This window comes from Rattus norvegicus, chromosome 2 (genome assembly GCF_021556685.1).
Source record: "Rattus norvegicus strain SHRSP/BbbUtx chromosome 2, alternate assembly SHRSP_T2T, whole genome shotgun sequence".
NCBI lineage: Eukaryota > Metazoa > Chordata > Mammalia > Rodentia > Muridae > Rattus > Rattus norvegicus.
In genome coordinates this window covers 54,113,276-54,131,016 of record NC_141535.1, presented here as the reverse complement: position 1 = coordinate 54,131,016, position 17,741 = coordinate 54,113,276, and the positions used below count along the sequence as shown (strand labels likewise).

Sequence of the window (17,741 nt, the reverse complement as noted above, 5' to 3'; positions counted from 1 at the left end):
TTAAGTGATCTCAAAAGTTCCACCAGAGAACTACTAAAGCTGATAAACAACTTCAGCAAAGTGGCTGGGTATAAAATTAACTCAAATAAATCAGTTGCCTTCCTCTATACAAAAGAGGAACAAGCCGAGAAAGAAATTAGGGAAACGACACCCTTCATAATAGACCCAAATAATATAAAGTACCTCGGTGTGACTTTAACCAAGCAAGTAAAAGATCTGTACAATAAGGACTTCAAGACACTGAAGAAAGAAATTGAAGAAGACCTCAGAAGATGGAAAGATCTCCCATGCTCATGGATTGGCAGGATTAATATAGTAAAAATGGCCATTTTACCAAAAGCAATCTACAGATTCAATGCAATCCCCATCAAAATACCAATCCAATTCTTCAAAGAGTTAGACAGAACAATTTGCAAATTCATCTGGAATAACAAAAAACCCAGGATAGCTAAAGCTATCCTCAACAATAAAAGGACTTCAGGGGGAATCACTATCCCTGAACTCAAGCAGTATTACAGAGCAATAGTGATAAAAACTGCATGGTATTGGTACAGAGACAGACAGATAGACCAATGGAATAGAATTGAAGACCCAGAAATGAACCCACACACCTATGGTCACTTGATTTTTGACAAAGGACCCAAAACCATCCAATGGAAAAAAGATAGCATTTTCAGCAAATGGTGCTGGTTCAACTGGAGGGCAACATGTAGAAGAATGCAGATCGATCCATGCTTATCACCCTGTACAAAGCTTAAGTCCAAGTGGATCAAGGACCTCCACATCAAACCAGACACACTCAAACTAATAGAAGAAAAACTAGGGAAGCATCTGGAACACATGGGCACTGGAAAAAATTTCCTGAACAAAACACCAATGGCTTACGCTCTAAGATCAAGAATCGACAAACGGGATCTCAAAACACTGCAAAGCTTCTGTAAGGCAAAGGACACTGTGGTTAGGACAAAACGGCAACCAACAGATTGGGAAAAGATCTTTACCAGTCCTACAACAGATAGAGGCCTTTATCCAAAATATACAAAGAACTCAAGAAGTTAGACCGCAGGGAGACAAATAACCCTATTAAAAAATGGGGTTCAGAGCTAAACAAAGAATTCACAGCTGAGGAATGCCGAATGGCTGAGAAACACCTAAAGAAATGTTCAACATCTTTAGTCATAAGGGAAATGCAAATCAAAACAACCCTGAGATTTCACCTCACACCGGTGAGAATGGCTAAGATCAAAAACTCAGGTGATAGCAAAAGCTGGCGAGGATGTGGAGAAAGAGGAACACTCCTCCACCCCTCTGTTGGTGGGATTGCAGACTGGTACAACCATTCTGGAAATCAGTCTGGAGGTTCCTCAGAAAATTGGACATTGAACTACCTGAGGACCCAGCTATACCTCTCTTGGGCATATACCCAAAAGATGCCCCAACATATAACAAAGACACATGCTCCACTATGTTCATAGCAGTCTCATTTATAATAGCCAGAAGCTGGAAAGACCCTAGATGCCCTTCAACAGAGGAATGGATACAGAAATGTGGTACATCTACACAATGGAATATTACTCAGCTATCAAAAACAATGCCTTTATGAAATTCATAGGCAAATGGATGGAACTGGAAAATATCATCCTGAGTGAGCTAACCCAATCACAGAAAAACACACATGGTATGCACTCATTGATAAGTGGCTATTAGCCCAAATGCTTGAATTGCCCTAGATGCACAGAACACGTGAAACTCAAGACAGATGATCAAAATGTGAATGCTTCACTCCTTCTTTAAAAGGGGAACAAGAATACCCTTGGCAGGGAAGAGAGAGGCAAAGATTAAAACAGAGACAGAAGGAACACCCATTCAGAGCCTGCCCCACAGGTGGCCCATACATATACAGCCACCCAATTAGACAAGATGGATGAAGCAAAGAAGTGCAGACCGACAGGAGCCGGATGTAGATCTCTCCTGAGAGACACAGCCAGAACACAGCAATTACAGAGGCGAATGCCAGCACCAAACCACTGAACTGAGAATGGGACCCCCGTTGACGGAATCAGAGAAAGAACTGGAAGAGCTTGAAGGGGCTTGAGACACCATATGAACAACAATGCCAACCAACCAGAGCTTCCAGGGACTAAGCCATTACCCAAAGATTATACATGGACTGACCCTGGGCTCCAACCTCATAGGTAGCAATTCATAGCCTAGTAAGAGCACCAGTGGAAGGGGAAGCCCTTGTTCTTGCCAAGACTGAACCCCCAGGGAACGTGATTGTTGGGAGGAGGGCAGTAATGGGGGGAGGATGGGGAGGGGAACAACCATATAGAAGGGGAGGGGGAGGGGTTAGTGGGATGTTAGCCCAGAAACAGGGAAAGGGAATAACAATCGAAATGTAAATAAGAAATACTCAAGTTAATAAAGAAAAAAATAATAGAATGCTTTTTTAAATTAACTCCAACTTTGCTTCATATTGGCCTATCTTAAACATTTCTTTCTGTAGTGAAATAAAAATATCTGGGTTTACCTGATCTGTGTTTGCCTGGGTGGTGGGCCCAAAAGCATAAGGGAATTAATTCCTCATGAAGCAGAAGCATGGGTGTTGTTTCTGCACCACTGTTGACAATTCTACCTTCAGATTTTATTTGGGGGCTTAGAGAGCTCTACAGTCAAGAGCACTTACTACTATCAGAGAAGCAGAGTTTCAGACCCTAGATCCTACATCAGTCAGCTCAGGAACACCTATAGTTCCAGCTCCAGGGATCTAACACCCCTTCTGACTTCTCTAAGTATCTGCACATATATGTGCACTTACACAATGAGAGATAAAGATACGCATACATAAAATAATAGAATAAAATACTTGATTTTATTTCAAATCTCCTGGCTTGTACTGTTACCACCCAGACCAAAAACAAAAACAAACAAACAAAACAAAAATCACTGTTCACCTCAACAATCTTATGCCTGTATATAGTAGGTACAGCTTTGTTGCTATAATTAAAAATGCTATGACCAAGTCAACTTACATAAGGCGTTTATTTTGCTTATTGTTCTGGAGAGGTAAGAGTGCATCCTAGCAGAGGGACACAGCAGCAGGCCCCAGGCATGACATGAAGAACAGGAACTTGAGAATGTACATGTTCAAATGCAAGTAGGAAGCAGGAAAAAATTAACAGAATATGAGTTATAACTATAAACACCAGAGGTCTGCCACTAATGACAAACTTCCTCCAGCAAAACTCCTGAAGGTTACAGGATCTCCCCAAACAGCATGACCAACTCTGGACTGAGTGTTCCAACATTTGAATCTGTGAGCAACATTTCTTACTCAACTACTATACTGTGTTCTCTTCATCCTCCTTCCCTCCTCCATGTTCCAGTCTCCGGATAGAAAACCAGAAAGTATTCCTAAAATATTATTCAACCATTTCTCACCCCTGTCTCAGGGGCCTCTCTTAATACTTTGAATAAAATCCAAACTCCATGAAGTGTCACATAAAGCTAAAAACCTCTGGTCTTTGCCTGTTTCCACGGCCTATTTCTTGCCCTCCACTTCCCTCAGCCTGACTGCACAGAGCTGCTAGTTTCTCCTGGTCCAGGCCGAGTTCCCTTATGAAACAGATTGTCGCTCCATCTGGAACTGCTCTTTCTAGATGTCTGCACATTCCTCTTTCCCATCCTTCCAATCTCCAATCTCTGCTCCAATGTCACCTCCCCAGAGAGATCATCCCCAATTTCATGTTACATCACCCCCCCAATCCTGTTTATTCTATTAACATATCATTGTATCCCTCATTCATTTTATAACTTACAATTTTTATTGGTTCTCTGGGAATCTCACATCATGTACCTTGATCACTCAGTCCTTCCATATTTTCCCTCCCACTCTTATGACCTCACCTCCTTCAAAAAAAAAAAGTAAAAATAAAAATTAAAAAATTAAATGGTGGAAGGTCTAATTTGTGTTATCTACATACTCACTGGAGCATGGTCAGACTCTCAGTGGCTGCCCCTTAAATAGAACTGAGTCTTTCCCCTCCCATACGCATGCCAGAAGCCATTAATTATGGAGAGATACACTTCAGCATCCCCATCACACTTTTTCAGAGTTCTCTTCGGTGGCTTCCTGTCTAGACTGCTATACATTTTTTGTGGGGGAGGGGGAAGAGGGAAGGGGGAAGGGGGAAGAGTTGTCACAGAAGCCTTCCAGGTCCCTCTTTCTCAACTGTATATCTACAGTCACTGATTTAACATCAAAAGTAGCCTCTTCACTTGCATTAAATATAAAAAGACTCAGTGAAACTCATTTATCACATTTCCTTGGAGATGTTTTGGGCAAAGACAGATAAGAGATAATCTCTAGGTACCATTGTTGCTTTTTTTCTGACTTTGACTAGTGTTGTTTTGGTTCTTTTTTTTTTTTTTTTTTTTTTTTTTCCGGAGCTGGGGACCGAACCCAGGGCCTTGCGCTTCCTAGGTAAGCGCTCTACCACTGAGCTAAATCCCCAGCCCCGTGTTGTTTTTAGGTACAGAAACTTCAAGTATTTTATCTTCATTATTTTGACTAGCGGACTCTGGTTTTACTGCTTGTAAAGAATTCTAGAAACCCAGTATGTAGGAAAAGTGAAGAACCCACTGAACTGTTAAGCTTGCTAATTTGTGTAGTGGTGTATAAGGAGATGAATGTATAGCTTGTACTAGAGGAGTAGGGTAAACAATGTATCACTGGGTAGATAATAATAGGCACTGATGGACTAGAGCAGTAGAAGTCACATGATTGACAGAAGTCTCTGTGTGTGAGCTCTCTATGTGCAGAATTGTGTGCTGAGTAATCAGAAGATTCAAAGTTAGCAGCAATTTCTTCTTAGTGTGACTCTTTCACTCAGAATAGTATCTGTGTTAAAGCCACTCCTACAGATCTAACTCAAAAAAGAAAAGTAGCCTCCTTGTTCTTCACAGTAAGTGGGAGCACAGATCATGGACTTCCACATGGTTTCTGGTGACACAGAAACACAGACATGGCTCCAGCATACAGTAGGACCATAGACCCAAACAAGGCCCTCAGAATCAGCCCTGTCCATAGACATCAACATGGCCTAAGGTAGAGAAAATATCGTGTGTATTGTGTGGATGCATCACTTGTCAATAAAAACCTTATAAACAATAGGACAGGGTAGAATATTAGGTGGGACATCCGGAAGGAAGATTGAATTCTGGGATAGAAAGAAGCAGGAATTGAGGGAAACACACAAGAACATGGAGGAGTGCGGAAGTATAGAAGCTGAGGAGGAGTAGCCAGCTGTGTGGCAGAATCTAGATTAGAATTAAGTTATGAGCAAGTCAGAGAACAAACCAAAGCATATGGCCAAGGTGTTTGCAAATATATGTTGAGTCTCCGAGTCCTTATTCTGGGAGCTTGGGCCCGGGAGGAAAAAGACCTTTCAACTGCCTCAGAGTGGAAGTGAGGCCATGCACAGGCCGTGTATCCCTTCACTTTTTACTAACATTATTTTATGAGTTTTTTTGTCATTTGTCTTCATACACACTAGACGGCAGCCTCTGTGGCACTAGGAAAGATTTAGATTGTTAAATTCTACATAGTGGTCACCTAAAACTCAGCCCAGCACTTAATACAAGTGAATGGCTATCATATAGGTAACTGAAAATCTTCACCTGCCCATGAAGATGGAGACTTAAAAGGTTGGCTCCAGAAAGAAGTTAACTGTGAAGCAAGTTTTAAAGGAGTCACCTTCTCTCTGGTTTTCAACCCAAACTGAGCAGCATGCTAAAGAAAGTGCATTTGGGAATTCCTAGTGAACACTGCTTAAACCTGTCTCTGAATAAAACAACGGCTTTTAATACCCTATTCAGAGTCCAGTGTTAAGAAGCCACAGTTGGAGGCACATGGGAAAGGGCATTGTATGTTCTGACCTGAATTCCTTCCAGGATTTAGCATACAGAAGACACTGACACAGCAAGACCAGCAGGAGACCGCAGAGAGGGAAGCTAGACCAGGTTGTCCAGAGTTGATAAACAGAAGCAAGTCAAGCCTATCTCCAAAAGATTTTTATTCCCATTAGGGTTCATAGTCATATGACCGACTTGGGGCACCCATTTCATACGTGGTTGTGTCTGAGCACATGAGTGTGAGCAGAATTGCTCCCAGACACAGGATGGTGTCTGATGCTGGACAGCCCGGAGTGGGATGCTGAATGCTACAGCGGCAATGACAAAGCAGTGTCGTCTGCACGGCAGGATGGTTGCTCACTGAGTGGGCAGCTAACACCGTCTTTCCTGGGTCAGGTCTCTCACTCAGTCCCAGTAACATCTCCTCTTTATGCCCTTGCCTCTTTCCGCAGAGACTCCTGCATCCTATGTAATATCCACTCCATGTCTTCCCTACAGGCATCACTTCTTCAGGAACCTGTTTCCTAAGACAAGGCCAAGAGTGTCTTTTCTCTGCTTTTTCTAAGATCCCATGTCTTCCATAAAGCAGTGAACACTTCCTGGTCTAGATCTAGGCTGCCTAATAGCAGATCCACTAGCCGGGTGTGGCTATTTTCATCTAAATCGACGTCACGTGAAACGTTGACTTTCTCTATTGCTTCTTTCCCACTTCGTGTGTGCATACAGTGGTGAGCACTGTTGTTTCTCAGCACAAACAGAAGAGATTTATCTTATCTGAGAGTCAGAACTGTCCTTGATTAAATTGCAGGAAGTCTCTGGAACAAAAAGAAGATTGTCAGAAAATAAAATAAAATTCTGATGCCATTGGGGAATAAAAAGAACTAAAGGAAGACAGAATCTGAGAGGTGCCAGGATATAGGAACTAGGCCCAGAGACTAAAAGACAACGACCAGTAAATGGGACCGAGAGGAAAGCAGACCTGGGGTGTACCTGAGTGGGGACCACTTTCCCACACAGTGCATTGTTTCAGGGCTGCTGGGAAGTTAAGTCAGATAAAGAAGGAAAAGCATGGGATGCTAAAGGTGGCTCTGTGGTTATGGGGACTGGACGTTCTTCTAGAGGATGCAGGTTCAATTCCCAGATCCTACACGGTGACTCACAACAATCTGTAACTCTCTCAGTTTCAGGAGGTGGTACCTTCTGCCCTCTGTAGGCACCAGGCACACTTGGGGTACACAAAATGCTGGCAAAACATCCATCCGTATATGATAAAAGAATTCTTGATAAAATTAGTTATAAAATTCCAGAGAAATGCAAAAGTTAGAGGGAGATGCTGTCCAATATTCAGAATAGAATTTGCAAGTTAATGGGAGAACTCTTCTATACAGAATGAAGTTAAACCATCCAGTCCAACATTCCGGTCCTACATGGTAGAAAAATCTAGGAATTAAACCTATTGTATTTTTAGGGGCTTGGAGATGGAATGAGATGAAGTATAATTCCACAGAAAATGGAACAATTCTGGGGTGAGCTCTCAATCATCAGTCACTCTCCTCTTCACACTCACAGGCACATGTGGGGAACTGATCGATTTTGGATGCAGACGAGAAAATCAAGTTGTCTGGGACAGGTCAAGGAACTCAGCAGGGGAAACAAAAGGCCTATAATAACAAACAGAAAATTCCTTGTGTTCATAAATATAGCTGTTTTTCCTAATGAAGCAGAGTTGGGGGTGTGATAACAGTATTCTTTTGAAGGTTTATTTATTTTTTTATCTATGTGCACTGCTGTTTTACCTGCATGTATGTGTGTCTGTGTGAGAATAGGAAATCCCCTGGACCTGGAGTTGTGAGCTCCCGTGTGGGTGATGGGGAATTGAACCCAGGTCCTCTAGTAGAGTACCCAATGCTCTTGAGCCCTAGCTGCCTCTCCAGCCCCAGGATATTTTAATATAAGTTTAAGCACAGAAGTTAATAAGAAGATGGGGGTGCTCACTGAGAAAGGTAAGACACCCCAGCTGATATGAAAGACATAGTCAAGTGTAAGTCACACATGCATCCTTTTCTCTTCAGGTGACATTTGATAAGTTGTAAGGCCATCTCAAGACTAGGGAGGTAGACAAACAGCTTCTAAAGCCTGGAGTGATTTACTGTGTTCAGGAAGCAAGACCCAGAAGCAGGAAAGACTAGCTTCAAGTACATAACCCATCTCCCAGTCACTACACTGATGGCAGCTACCTAAAACCAAACTGTGGACGCTGGGTGGAAACCTTCAGAGTAAAGACGTGAATCACTCTGCGCCTTGAGGCTGCAGTGCAGACCGCTGTGCCTTTCTATGAAAGAGAGCAGGCTGTGCCCTGGAGAAAGTGTCAAGTCAAGGAACAACTACAGCCCAGCTCTGAGTTTCCTCTGGCCTGGAACGTGACTGAGAGAGACAAAGGGATCCACTGTCATGGAAGGTCACACCGTTGACTTCATACCTACAGCGTTGGTAGAGCTTTCCTTTCCGACTGCCCCATGGACGGTCTCGTCTTTGGCTTCACGCCTGATGATGCTTTTTACGCACCTTTCCTTTCTGGCTGCCTACAAACAGCTCATACATAACTTTCGTAACTCCAGTTCTTAGTACACAGAATGACATACGATAGTCTTTCAAAATGTGCAGCAGTAAGACGGCTCAGCAGGGAAAGCTGCTTGTCACCCAACATTGTAAGGCTAACGACTTGAGCTTTGTCCCCAGAACTCAGAGCCTCCATGTAGAAGGGGAGATCCAACTCCACGAATTGCCACCTGACTTCTACACAGGCCTACACACACACACACATCATACACACAAAATAGTAATTACAAATAAACAAAATAAGAGTTTAAAACGTAATGACAAACAAGAACTGATTTATGTAACTTTATCTTATAATTTATATTTTATAAAATCTATAATTTTATACTTTTATTTTATGTATTATATAGTATAAACAGATAATGTATAATTCATATTATATAATTAAATATTAAATATAAATAATATAATGTAAAATTATAAAATTTAAATATTTAAAAATTTATAAAACATTGTTCGTGACTGTCATCCCACCTCAAAAGATCCAATAAGTATATACTTTTCTCAATAAAATGTTACTGCTTGGTAAGCTTTTAAATACAGACAATCTTTTCTAAAGTCTTCTTGAGCAAATTATTTTATGATTGACATATCAGTTCCTATTGCATACTTAGCCAGCCTTAGAAGTTAAGGACTCTGATCTGGCTAGATGGCGCCACCTCGTGGTCACACTTGAGAACTGTTCAAATGCCTTGAGACCAACAACAGGTGCAATTAATGGTGTTTCATTTAACTTGCCTTGGTATCCAGGTCGTGATTAGCAAATTTAGAAATAGACAAGCATCTCCTCGAAGGCAAGGATGAGGGAATGTTTGTTTCCAAGTAAAAGCATTACTGAATGCTTCTTAGAGAATAACCCTTCATCATCAACTTCCTTGGACTTAGAGACTAGGAGAGACAGAAGCAAGAGGACCTCTGAGTTCAAGGCCAGCCTGATGGTACAGAGCGAGTTTCAGGACAGCCAGGGCTACAGAGAGAAACCCTATCTTGAAAAACCAAACAAGAAAAATGACTAGGTTGATTCGCCAGTGGTGGGATCTGGGATTGCACTTCCAGAGATGAGTAGAGTATGAGGGCTCTGACTAAAAAGCAGAGTAATCCTGGGGGAGCCAGCCGAAGGGCAGACATAAGGATGTCCTTGTGATCCTGCATACCCCTCTATGCACCTATAAGCCCAGTCCCCTGCTTCCGGCTTGCCATGAAAATGCTCTTCCATCACACATATCCTGTACAGTAATAATGTGCACAAGTCCATAGGACCACACCATCATAGAATCCTTGAAACTGTGAAGTAAAATAGACCCTTCTTCCTCTTTTTCACACCAGTGAGAAAAGCAGCTTTGCAGAAACGGGAGCAGTTGGTCTGAGAGGATGCAGTGTTTCTGCCGTTTTTTATGAGGAGGGAACGTGACACATGATCAATCATTGCTATTTCCTGCTCTCAACTCTCACTGTCTGCCTTTATACCTCTACTCTCCTTGCAGACTGTTTTTTCAACCTCAAGAACAACCAGAGAGCTGGGTCCCACAATAATGAAAGAGGAAATGATACTAGTGCCAAGAGGTCAGAGAACACACTGGGTTGGATTTGGGGGAGAAAAAGGAGAGAAAGAAAGAAATGGGAAAGTTGTTCCCATACCAGACACAGGAGAATGCCACTCAACGATGGCCCTATTGAGTCTTACTTGCCAGGGGTTGAAGAGCCTGCCCACACCATAAAATACTCTTGACCCCTGAGAGAGGCAGGCTAGGGTTCATAAAGCCAAAACCACAGTTACATCATGCAGAGACAGGCCAGGAAGCAGAAGTTTCTGTTAACAAGGGCCTCAAAAGTTTTATCTGATTAGAACTTTTTTTATTCGTTATAAAGCAATGGACCTCCAGAAACTGAGGTAGAAAGTTGTACAGGATGTGGTTATCAGGGGTTGGGGAGGAGGGGCAGCCAGTGTAGCACTAGATGGCGTTAGCTAGAACTAAGACAAAAGAGTCACTCCCAGTTCAAGACTAGATTGTGACAAGGAAGGAGTTGAAACCAGAGACGTTGAAAAGCAGGAATTAGATGCCATGCATCTTTGAGGCTTATGTCATAATCTCAAATACTGAAATTCTCAAAGACCTAAAGGTCTGAAAATATAGAGGCTGAGAGGAGTAGATGAGAGGGGAAGAAATCCAATCAATACACTTCATTTAAAAATGCCATAATTGGGCTGATCTGTGGTGACACACGCCTTTAATCCCAGTACTTGGGAGGCAGAGGCAGGAGGATCACCGAGTTTGAGGCCAGACTGGTCACAGAGCAAGTTCCCAGACAGTGAGAACTACAGAGAGAAATCCTGTCTTAAAAGTCAGAAAGGAAAGGGAAGGGAAGGAAAGAATAGGAAAGGAAGGAAAAGAAAGCCATGATTAAGCCTATTACCTGGTATGCGGTTTTAAAAACTAAAAATACCCTCCCCCTTGAACTTTTAACCTGAAAATGTAGACCTGGACATTTTTATTTCAAAAGACTTGTTTATATTTATATGTCAAATTAAAAAAAAAAGACTTAGCTGACTTTTAATAGGCACTAATTTGGTTACAATGTTAAGTCCAGGGTGGTGGGACACCTTTGTAATTCTAACGCTCAGGAGATCACAAATTTAAAACCTGACTGGAATACACTATAAGACAGCATTTCAAAACAAACAAGCAAACAACACAAGAAGAAAAAAAAGAGCCAAAGATATAGAACATGAAAAGGCGACAGAACATTTCATAAACCACTTTAAACGTAAAATAGACAATAATAGCGTAGTATTTTTGCAAGTACAAACATGAAGGGAAATGATCCACAGTGAAAATATTTATGAACAAACAAATCAAATTCATAAGGAAGTGGGCCAACACTCAGAACTCAGGAGGCTGAGGCAAACAAGCAGAGTTTAAGTTCCCCTTCAGCCTGGACTGCAGGGCTCTCTCAAAACACAAAAAGGCTAGGGATGGGGAGGTATGCCTCTAATCCCAGCACTTGGAAGACAGAGGCAAGAAGACGGCTGGCCACAAGTTTGAAGCCAATTTTTTTTAATGTCTTAGAATATTTATTCATATTAGTCATTGGGAGAGTTATCTATCAACTTAATTTTTTTAGGGCTTTTGGGATTTTATTTATTCTTTTTTCTTTTCTTTTATTAAATATTTTCTTTATTTACATTTCAAATGTTATCCCCTTTCCCAATTTGTCCCTCTCCCATACCCTCTCCCATTGCTTCTACGAGGACACTCCCCACCCACCCACCAATTCCCACCTCCCTCCCCACCCTGGCATTCCCCTACACTGGGGCAATGAGCCTTCACAGGACCAAGAGCCTCTCCTTCCACTGATGCTAGATCAGGCCCATCCTCTGCATACACAGCTGGAGCCATGGGTTCCTCTTTGATTGGTGGTTTAGTCCCTGGGAGCTCTGGGGGGGGGGGGGTCTGGTTTGTTGATGCTGTTGTTTTTCCTGTGAGGTTGCAAACACCTTCAGCTGTGAAGCCAATTTTTAATAAATATCTAGAAATTTTTTTTTAATTTAAAGATACTTAAAGACAGAGTTGGAACAAGGCCCCCATCCTTAGCACAACTGAATCCATGATGGGAGTACCATTTCAGAAGTACCATTCAAACTCAGCATGTAGGCAGCACCACCTGTCAAACTAAAACATAGAAAGGCTTAAACCATCAAAGTCCGTACAGCTCTGCGAAAGTCTCTACATGTACTAACTTTAATCTTTAGCTTCTGTAGTTCCCCTTCTGGCTAACCGTTCTTGTTAACTAAACTATGTCTATCCAAAACAGAGGTTTGTGCTTAAAAGTGCGCCCTGAGAAAGGCTTAGGGCTACACTGGGATCCTGGAAAACCTGTGTAGTCACCAGCGGGCCAATCGGGACTTTTTATTGACTGAACCCCATGTCCAGGCAGTCTTCTCTGGTGAATACAGGACAGCAGGTTAAAAAGCAAAGTGTACAAATGAGCATCAGTCACTGGGGCTGGGAGGTGAGTCTCGCAATCAGCCTTACAGGCAAGGTCACCTGAAGTCCTGTCATGGCAGGATTGCAGTTTAGTGAGAGACAGAGTACCACTTCAGTCGGGCTAGCATCAACGTTCAAACCTCATTACTCTACTGCCTGACTCTCAACTGCTGGGATTTCAGGTTGTGCTACCACCAAGGTTGTTTGCTTGAAACTAGGTCTCACATAGCCAAGACTGGCCTCAAACTTGTTACATAGCTGAATCTAGCCTTAAACTCATCATTACCATGATTCTCCTGCATCCACCTCCCAAGTGCCAGAGTTCCAGGTATGGGCCACCTCACTGGCTCATTCTAAGTCTTTTGACGAGATACTTCAATTTTTTTGAGTGGATTAAGACTGCATATGCTGATCCCCAAAGAAGCAGGATAGAAAGGAATTTTAGTTTTTGTTTTTCACAAACACACACACACACACACACACACACACACACGCACGCACACATATATATATAAATTTCATCTTTATATACATGAACATGCTTATAATCAAAACTAACATTTGTGAAAGTAAAAGTACATAAGAGAAGTGGAACTTTTTAAAATTAGACAATCTAACATCCTAGAAAAATGAGAAGACAGAATGTTCAATGTACTATATGATTAAATCAACAATGGCAATTTAAAATTAAAAGAAAAATACCTTAAGACCCAGAAAATTTAGCATTTGAAAAATGTATTACAAGAGGAGTTTATATGTAATTGAGTAGCAATATCCCATAAAAATTGGGAGTCTTCCGCAAAAGGTGAGTATATTTTAAAGTCTTGCATTGGAAAGAAGAGCTGATTTTCTTCTCTCGTTTCTTATTTTTGGTTTGGTTTGGTTATGGTTTTTCTTAAGACATTGCTGTCTTTAGAGAATATATTCACAATTATTTTCTATGTGAATTATCTTCCTACACTTCCTCTGGGATGTGTTATAAAACAACCTGAGCACTTTCTGCTTCATCGGTGCTATTTGGGGTACTTGAAAATTCACTCTCTACTTTTTGCAGGATATTTGACCACATTGTGAACCCTGAGATTGTGTTATTTGTTGGGGGGAAAAAAGCTGTTTCTTGTTGTGATGTGGCTCAGCTTTAGCACATACCTTAAATTCCACTAGCTAGACACACACTTCGTGTAATACCTTAATCCTAAACAATGAAGGTTAGTTCGTAGAAGGAAGCACCCATGTTTGAAATTGATTTCTAACTGAGTGGCAGACAAAGTGACGAATCAGAGAAAGATTTGACAGAATAGAACATCCCCAACTCTCACAAGAAGAGAGAGGAAAGGGAAGCTACTTCAGGAATCAGTGCCAAGAGCCTCCCAGCCTGGAGAGGGTAGTGGTGGGGGCACAGAGTAGGACTCTGGTGTGGCTTTAAAGTCTGGGGGTCTCAGGACATTCTAGTTCTCTAACTGTACTGAAATGCTGGTGATAATGTGAGGTTCGAATTGCACCCATGTGAGGACCCCTTGAAAGACACAGAGGTGGCAAGAGGAGTTTTATTGTTTGAGCGATACTGGGGCTGCCCTCCTTTAGGAGGGAGACCATCCTGAGCAGACTCTAACAGGGAGTTATATACCTTTGATAAGGGCAGATTTCAAACAATAGTAATTAGGCAGGGTACTATTGATGGAACAAGGTGACCTTCAAACTGGTTAGTGGTCACTGGACCATCCAGGACTTTCCAAGCAGGTCGAGTTGGGAGGCACAGGTGGCTTTGTCTCATAGTTGGCTTGTAGTTTTTCTAGGAACTAAACTAGCTTTACCCTTCCTGGAAGGGAGAGGTCTTTGCTCAGAGGTTTGTGATGGAATTTTCCTACTGGCCTTAGATTGATCCTGACTCTGACTCTTTTAATAACTTGTAAAAAAAATCGTAAAATCTTTTTTGTTCTTTCTGAGGGTAGAAAGCTGCTGGCTTAGATGATTAGCACCTGTAACCTAACAGCTGAGGATCAAGTAACGTAGCTTTTGTTCTATCTCAGAAGGAACTGCACAGCTTTTTTGGCCTGCTTGTAGGAAGTCGCAGGAAGAAAAAGGGACACTTTGAAAAGTGATTATAGAGTCTATTACTAAGTTGTAAAAAGTTTCCTAATAAAGCTATCTAAGAAAAAGGGGGAAATGCCAAAAGACCCTAAGTGGGGAAAAGGAAAAAATTCTCCTTAGGGGAAAAAAAAATTCTTCTAGGGAGGGAAAAGGAGACAATTCTTCTCTCTCTTTTCCTCAGTACTTAAACATCTTTCAGAAAACATAATCACAGGTTAAAAAGCTCATCATGCCAGCCTGAGGCGGTGCCTCGGGCCAGATGCGGGCATTGGCTACAGGCTTCACAAAGATGATCATGGCAGTTAGGACTAGTCAGAGGGCTCTGGCGAGGGTGGCATCGGGGTGCCGTCCAAAGTCAACCACCGTGACGGAAGTCCCAGTGCAGGGGTCTGCGTGCAATGTCAGATACTTAGTTCCCTGTGATATACTGATGAACAAAACCCTTCCACTGTGTGCCTCAGTTTTGCCTAAAGAATTCTGTGCAAGAACCTTCTTCAAAATCACTATGCCATTAGTAAATAAATGAAAGGAGTATTCAGAGAGAATTATAGGGTACTCAATGCAGGAAATGTATGATGTAGTATCAGGAATGGAGGATTATAAGCATTTCGTTCCTTGGTGTAAAAAAAATCAGATATAATATCAAGGAGATCTGGATATTGTAGGACCCGATTAGAAATTGGGTTTCCCTCTGTTTTGGAGCAATACACATCAATAGTAATCTTGGTAAAGCCACATTTGGTAAAGGCATCTTGTTCTGATGGGAAACTTTTCAATCATCTGGAGACTATTTGGCCCAGGTCTTCCTGGCTATCCCAGAACATGTACTTTGGATTTTTCAATTTCTTTGAATTTCACTCCCTTCTACACTCTCAGCTCACTCCACTGTTCTTCGACGAAGTTGTGAAACAAATGGTAGCAGCCTTTGAAAGAAGAACATGTAAACTATATGGTTCAGAGACAAACATACCTCAGGAATTAATGCTTCATGAAATTCACCACACCTAAGAGGTAAACGAGAGCTGCCTCCACCCATCTTGACTAGTTTGTTCACTTTTAGGAAGCCATTTCACCAACTATTGAGAAGTCAGACAGCGTTTGTTAAACCTGCCTTGACTCCAAGCCTGCTCCATTGAAAATTTGCACATTGAATATGGACCCACTTGTACATAGAATCATTTCTTCAATCAAGTGTAATTCTAAGTAACATGTACATTTGCAGGCTCTGCCTGCCTTTGTAATAATGGAAGTCATCACTGTTGCTAGGATACCACATTCCAATTCTTACCTTACATGATCCAATGTGTGTAATATTAACCATATCATGTCTAAGTTATTAGGTTGAATATTTGTAACTCATTGTTATTGGGCATGCCATACAATTTAGGGTATTTGAGAAATCATATATTTAACATTAAAACTTTGATTTAAAGTACTGCCAATGAAGTCTTAGCACTTTGAGTATTTTAAATTGTTCTTATGGTTAGCAGTAGATAATTCAGTGCTGTTGGGAAGTTGTTTCCCAGATGTACTGAGTGGGGCTTTTTTTTTTGTTTGTTTTTCTTTTTTTGTTTTATTTGGTGAGTGGTCCAGAGCTCTGAGCTACTTTTCTAGACATTTGAAACTTCCTCCCAGGTGCTTTGCACTCTTTGCTGATTGTGTTCAACCTTTTGTCTGCCACTGTAGGTGACAGATAAGTAGTTCCCATGTCTCCAGTACTGCACGGGCCATTTCCTATTTACTGTGCATAGTCACTTTCAGTAATAGTCTGAACTGATATTTAAAAAAAAAAACAAATCAGTGTAAGGGTTGAAGTCATGACTTAATAAAGTTAAATTGTTTTTTAAAAAAATCTCATCACAAGTTCACACAAAAATTCAATCATAAATTGAAATAGAAGTTTACAACAGAGAATGTTTACATGCATACCATTAGGAGTAATTATCTGGCTAAACATCCCTCACCTGTCACAGCTCCACAGGTTCACTGAAGGTTTAAAACCATAACTAAGTTATTAGTGAAGTTTTGTATAGATAAATGCAGTCAGTATTTTATCTTCTTTCCTAGCACCTAAACTAAATTATTAGTTCCATTTTTATGACCTTTGGTTAATTGTTTTACAACCTCTTGGGATGTGCTCTGAGTAGGAGACAGTCTGGTTACTGTCTAAGAGCAATTAACTGATCACACATGGGAGACTGGCAGAGTTCTCATTGCAGTTTTGAATATCAGAAAAGGACTTAATAGCAATCCCACTATAAAAGAACTTAATAACCACTGATATAATTTTAGGAATTCTTATAGGATCATCATTAAGACTAAGAAGTCATCTATTTTTCTATATAGCATCTCTACAAGACAGCACATCTTTGTAGATCTGCAGAGATCTGCTCCACAGGGGTGTGCTAATACCTAATGATTGTTATGTATGTTTAATAATAACAGGAAAATGTATTAACAGCAGGTATCTTTCCTAAAATAAATTCTCTTGTGGCCTTACTTAATAAGAGTGAACCTGTCACAGATTATATAATAATCTGAAGCAGACCATCTCAGGAAGATCACCTGCTAGTTATTAGCATGTCCCATTATGGCTCCTGACAGATCAGCACAGAGAAAGAGAAATATTTTACCAAGGCAGTTATACAGAGACAAGTTGTAGAGGACAAGCAGAGATATTTAGTCAGAGACAAAGAGAGAAACCAGATTGAATCAGTTAGCTTGGAGAGGAGTTTAAGCCAGAATAGCTGAGTTAAACCATTCAATAATCATTTAGAAAGAGCTATAAAAGGGCAAGCTTATTCAGTATTAAGTCTCAGAGGCTAAAAGCATTCTAGTCCTAGGTAAGATAATACAGAGGCTAGAAATTTCCAGAACTAAGCCTAGGTGAGCAGACTGAGGAATAAGTCTCAGAGACAACAATTAGTACAGGAGAATAAAATACAACATAAACATTTATTCACACACAAATCATGGATCTAACAGCAAAGATACTAGTGCTCAACCAACTAAACTATATCTTATATGTCTTCCTACACATAATTCTGGTGTACAATTACATTCCAATTGTCCATTATTACTGTTGGTGATTTCATCAAAAATATAGCTCTAGTTTTTTTATAAAAAAAAAAA

At 41.0% G+C, this 17,741-nt stretch overlaps 1 long non-coding RNA gene and 1 pseudogene across 1 annotated transcript; one reads left to right on the top strand and one right to left on the bottom strand.

Annotated features, from left to right (window-relative positions):
* Positions 1-6,057: 6,057 nt before the first annotated feature.
* Positions 6,058-15,840, bottom strand: LOC147996091 (uncharacterized). The gene is made up of 2 exons (XR_015677885.1): positions 15,580-15,840; positions 6,058-6,728 (listed from the first exon to the last, which is right to left on the bottom strand). It is a non-coding gene; the product is annotated as an uncharacterized LOC147996091 (long non-coding RNA).
* Positions 14,899-15,617, top strand: LOC134485598 (coenzyme Q-binding protein COQ10 homolog B, mitochondrial-like; annotated as a pseudogene).
* Positions 15,841-17,741: the final 1,901 nt, after the last annotated feature.